Below are 6,000 nucleotides of genomic sequence, written 5' to 3'. Positions count from 1 at the left end.
CAAGTCAAACATATATCAGTCTATTTCTCCGACCACAAAGCTTCATTCATGACTGTCAAGAACTGTTAGTGGAATCTTTGTTAAAGAAATACGTGTGAAAAATAAAAAAAAACTCTGTGATAGCGCATACATGTGTTGCTCGATTTCTTTGCCTCAATCTATCGAAAAGGTGAAACAGCTTTTTGCTGCGCTCAAATTTCGCATTAGGAAGTAACGTAATCGTCGGTAAATTTTTTTATTAATTTTAATTGTTTCTTTGTTGATAAACTCCAATGTATCTCTACAATCCGCGCTTTAATTTGCTGCTTGTAATTTTCTTTCATGTGTGTATTTTACTTATTTTTTATTTATATATAAATAAATAAATTTACTCCGCAAATAGTGCCTTTTCGCTACGAATATACCCCCCCCCCCCCCCCCTCCGGCGCCAACAACCAATGGGCCCCCCCCTGAAAAAAATTCTGCGGACGCCCTTGTGCGCGTATCGAAGGAAGTTGCTTGGGCGTGGTGTGAACAAGGCTCCCCGTAGCGGGGCCGATACGTCCTTTATTTTAACGAAATTGGTCGGCACTCAATACTTTCCCGCCATGAACTTTCCCGACCGTATGGTTTTCGCGATCAAACTCTGAATATCGTCGAATTTCTTTTTTTTTTTTGCTTCTGTTCAACTCATCTTTACCACTGTGCATGTCCCCAAAGCACGACGTCATATACTAATAGGAGTGGTATAATCCAAATAATTTTTAAAACAACTATAAACGTTGTTTGGAAAAGAAAATAATACGCCACATATGCATATGAGAGGCAAAAGAAAAAAAAATGGCTGGCTGTTTAGCATTGCCAAGCACGTGCGAAAACCAAGTTTTTTGCAGGTGGACACTGCTACGCACCTGAAGGAGGAGGAGGAAAACTTTTATTTCTATTTACAGTGAGAGGTCGATGGGGCAAGCCGGAAGGGCCCGCCCCTTACAAACACTAGGAGGGATCCCTAGTCCGGGATCCCTGTAGCTTCCGCAGCGGCCCGGGCTCTAGCTACCAATGCCTGTTGGGCATGGAGTTCGGAGCAGCCGCGCAGGGCAGCTTCCCAGTCCTCTCGAGTGGGGTGGAGGTGGGGTGGGTAGGCAGGATTGGAAGGGCATGCCCACACCATGTGGTAGGTGTCCGAAAACTCCTCCTCACAGTGTGGGCACGCGCCCGAGAAAGAAGAATTGAAGTGCTTAAGTACTGCCGGGCACAGTACAGTATTGGTATAGAGGCGGAGAAGCCAGCGCTCCTCTACCCTGGTGAGGCCTTTACAGGGAGGGGGATAGAGACCATGAAAATTTTGATAAAGAGAGGTGATCTCTTTAAAGGTGATGGCCGGATTGAAATTGAATTCCGGATCAGGCTGCGGATGAGGCGACGCCCGGTGAGTAAGCGCGCGGGCGGCAGCGTCTGCTGCCTCGTTCCCCTCAAGACCCGCATGAGCCGGAGCCCACACGATGGTACGATGGGTCGGAAACCCTGTGTATTCGCATGCGTGGAGAATTTTGAAAGCACGGTCTGGAATATACCCTTGCTCAATATTGCGGCAGGCGCCCCTGGAGTCCGTAATAATGACTCGGGACTCTGGATCTGCGGCGGCCAGTGCAATGGCGATCTCTTCCGCAAATGTAATGTTTGGGGCACGGAAAGTAAGGCCCTGAACTGTAGTGTTTTGGTGGATGACGGCCGCCGTGTACCAACCCCCATGGTGTGGGCCGGCCGCATCCACATAGAAGACACCTGGCTTATGGCCATATTGTTGAGAAATAGCCTCCGCCCGCGCGAGACGGCGACCATCATGGGTGTCTGCAGTCATGTTCTTCGGAAGGGGTCGCACCTGAAAGCGTGGTTGAGGTGTCCACTGGTCCATGGAGCCTGTTCCAACTTTTTCATCGGCAATGAAAAGTGCCGCGTTTCTGCAGCAAAGTTTGCAACACCAGCGCTTATTGCACGTGCCGTGTTTCTGTCACGATGTTGTCCACAACGCATTCGGCGCACGTCTCTCTGTCACTGCCACCACATACCTGGAAGCGCGAATATTAGTTTGATAACAGCATTAGTTGATGAAGAAGAAGATGTGCAATGCGCAGCGCGAGAGTGTGTTGCAGTTTAACAAGAGGCGTGTTTGGCTGCGGCGATAGCCTATAGTGCTCTCGAGCAGTGGTCAGCGAAGCTGATCTGTTCGCGCCGTCACGGGTTTGAACCCAGTCGCGGATATATCTGATTTATTTCTATTTCCCTTGGCACAAACCCATAAAAATTAGCGCACGATTTAGCATGGTTAAGCGCGGAATATCGTGTAGTTACGGCGGGTGCTTAAGGTCCTTACGTGACAAAGGCATTTGACCTAAAGGCCTTTATCATAAAGGACTTTGGCCCAAAGACCTTACGAACGTGCTTTTTGAAGTGTAGAACGCCACGTTCAGACAGAAAGCGCTCTGTGCGAGCTCTTGCATTTGTCGAGTCTGCACTCTAAGTACAAATACACTATACATATAGGCGCCGCTGTGGCTCAGTGGTTACGGTGCTCGGCTGCTGACTCAAAAGATGCAGGTTTTACTCACTCAGTTTTACTATTTTTTACTTTTTATGGCTAGCGTTCAAGGCTGTCGCCGTACGCTCCCTCCGCAGTTTTTTTTTTTGTTGTTGTTCCTTCATGCGGGTTTGTAGGCATGTGGCAAAACAGAAGGCGCTGCGGAAAGCGTTGTGCAGACGACGCGACGCCAAGGCTACGCCCAACCTTCTCCCGTCAGTCAGAACGATGCACCAATGGAGTGCCTTTAGCTAAAGTAACCCCCATGACGTCAAGGGGGTTCAGAGTAGTGGGGCGGGGACGTTTTTGTTGAAGGAAAGAACGAGCGGGCTTTGATTTGAATTTTCGCAGCTTTTCGGGGCGCGCATGGCTCTAGTATTTTGCAGAGGTTATCTTCGATGCCTCATCTATGCAGTGGGCTTGTTTTTCAAAAATGTCCGGACCCTGGTCAGTGGCCCTTTAAGCGAACGCTAAGTTACGTGCATAATCACATGACCACATCTGGCGAAGCGGCGGTCGGAGCAGCGGCGAGTCACGTGGTCTGGCGTCGCAGCCACGCAGCTCCTCCTGCTGAAGGTCAAACTGCAACACCCGATGACCTTGGCGAAACATGGCGTAGTGGAGCTCTCGCGCCAAAAATCGTTGGGGCTAAATGTCCCCATTTTATTTCTTCGGACTGCTCACCGCAGTCGTCTCGGTTTCCTGTAATAAGAGTAAGCGAAGTATAAAAACCGAATGCGCATAGTCGCATGCTGTTCATGACGAAATGCTGTTATCCACTAGCGCGTGGCCAACGGGGCCTTTAGCTATGGCGCTGTGTGGCTGTGCGGTTGTTTTATCTCGTCAAGCCTTTCCACTAAAAAATAAACTAATACTTGTGAACGCACTTCCACTTCCCGATGTTCGTTTGTCTCGAATATCATTTCGAATATTAGAAATACATATAGGAGATATAGCTTTTACTACTGCTGCTAGATTTGAAATCGATTTTCGAGCATTAAAATGCAATTTTGAAAGTTCGTAATCGAAAATTCAAATGTTTTCTACGCCCCTATTTATGTTGCTTGGAAGGGTGCTTGTAACGAGCAGAGCATTGGGAACGCCATTTCCCGTTATGTGGCGCCAACGGTTAAGAGCTACTGCACGTTATATGCAGTATACATACGGATTTACGCAGTATTGTCCGATGTCGGCATCCGGTGTATACCGTCATTAGGGCATTCAGCACTTGAGCGAAAACGGTGAGATTACATGTTCCCGAAAGGGTGCTTTCGAGATCCTTTCATTACATTCCAGAAGCTGATCTCACAACCAAAGTTAAAGAGCGCGTCTCTCCTTCTGACGGCATAGCTCGCGCTCACAAAAATAGGTGCCTCACCGGCGAGCGGAGGAATACCGAGCCAACCATGCTTCGCTGAACACGAGCGAACCCTCATCGCCCCAAAAGGCGCCGAGATTCCAATTTCTCAACGCCTCCTCTGTCCGCGAAATAAATTGCCCTCTCCATTTCGCTTCCCCCGCCTCCTTTCGCATTTAGAAGTCACACCTCGGGTAACCTGCGGCGCTGTTTTTTGTCGGCGGCGTCGCACGCGGGAGTCGCGGAAGCAGACGGCTGCTTCTGCTGCCCCCAGGCGGCGTCGCGCTGCGGGCCGTTTTTCAGGCGCGGTGCTCGTTTTCTCGCGCGCCCTGCACGTCGCCGTTGTCCGCTGGGACCGGCTGCCATGTGTTCCCGCCAGCTCGTTACTCGGTTTAATTAGCCCGAGACAAAACAGCCATCCGTCACCGGCCCAATCAGCGGGAGAGGAGGACGCGCCACGTGACCGCTGTGTTCCTCCTCCCCATCTCCTTTGGCTGTTGGGCGTAGCGGAGATGCGGGAGGCGAGCAACAAGTGATGCGCATTCCTTTTTTATGTCTATTTGTATGTTTGTAGTGTTGAGGAGAAAAAGTTGTCGAGCGTTAGCAATATATTCTTTCGTCTTACCTGCGCTTCAGCGCGCTCGAGATACAATTGCTCGGCTGCGCCGACTCGTTTATTTCACCAGGACAGCCGTAGTTGTGTATTTATAGTGTGACGATTGGCGAGTGGTTGCGGTGGCAGTCCTCTCTGGTTGCTGCTCGCTTCTAAACATTCCTGTACAGGTTTTCCTGCTTTCATTTGCGGCATGCACGATGAGGCAGTGCACTATACTGAGAGGTGCTTAAAGGGCAACTGCAGCACTTTTTTTAGAATTTCGCGATATTCAAGGCTTCAAATCTATATAGGCTGTAGGTAAAGCATGCCAAGTGTTTTTGCACTAGCAGTTAAAATAGTGACATAATCGACGATGGAATTTCGCGCTTATCCTCAATGCACCGGAGGAGTGCAGAGAAATTCAGCGTGACGTCACGGAAGGTATGATTTCAAATTACCACTGTCGTCAGCCATACCCTGCCCTGACTCGTTAGACGCTGCCAAACAACTCTCGGCAGGGTTTGCCTTCGGTGGCGTTGGTTTTTTCCTTCAAAGCAGGCGTTTGTGCGTTGGAAATGTACCGATACATTCGATGACGTCATCATGCGCTCCCCACTTGGCGTTGTGCGCTGCGGAGAAGCTCGAGGGGCGTCCAGATTTTAATCGGCGATTACTTCACTATATCAAGTGCTAGCCCAAAAAGACTTCGCAAGCTTTACCTGCAAGTTTCACACATCAGATCCTCTTAAGCTCGTTGATTTCTAAAACGTATGCATTTTCCCTTTAACTTGGCACTTGTACGGAGCCCACGGACAAAGGAGGTGACTGCGCGCTCACCTGAAAAAAAAAAAAAAAAAGCGTCCTTTTCGTCACTGTACCATATGCAAGACAGCACTTCGTTGTGTGTTCGCGCCACATTTGCAGGTAAATGTATACACGCAGAAAGTAATGCTCTCTCATTAAAACTGGCTTCAGCCATGGGTTAAGCCGTGTCTCACTGGCGCTCGATTTAAATCAACTGCTGTGCGCTTTCAGAAGAACTGCTATGTATTCTGCCGGGTCAGGTGAATTCCGGTAGAGTTTTCTCAGTGCTCACATATGGAACGTCGCAGCTTATATCATCCGCGGTTAATCAGGCGAAATATGAACTGGTTGTTAGACTCTGGTAATTGGCGCAGGGTCGACTTCTGTGCATGTGTATGCTTTCCACTAACTAATAGCGCGATGAACATAATTTGAACCATATTTTATATTAATCTTGTGTATAGAGACGCCGGGACTTTTAGCGAAGGAGTGCCAGGAAATTATATCAGTTTTGCGATGATCGGCGTGACGCAGTGGATGCATTACGTTTTTTCTTGTTTGAGAAGGGGTTCATGTGACGGTTATGAAGTGACAGATCAGATGCTGATTGGCTTGTGAGATCGACTGCAGCTGGCCGCACTTAGGTCGTGCAGCTTTACAGCAGCGACGTCGCAAGAAGCCGGGAGG

The sequence above is a fragment of the Amblyomma mixtum genome, chromosome 2 (assembly GCF_055824585.1).
Source record: "Amblyomma mixtum isolate Tamu chromosome 2, ASM5582458v1, whole genome shotgun sequence".
In the NCBI taxonomy this organism is placed as follows: Eukaryota; Metazoa; Arthropoda; class Arachnida; order Ixodida; family Ixodidae; genus Amblyomma; species Amblyomma mixtum.
The sequence above is the reverse complement of the archived record's forward strand: the minus strand, read 5'-3'. Positions refer to the sequence as shown.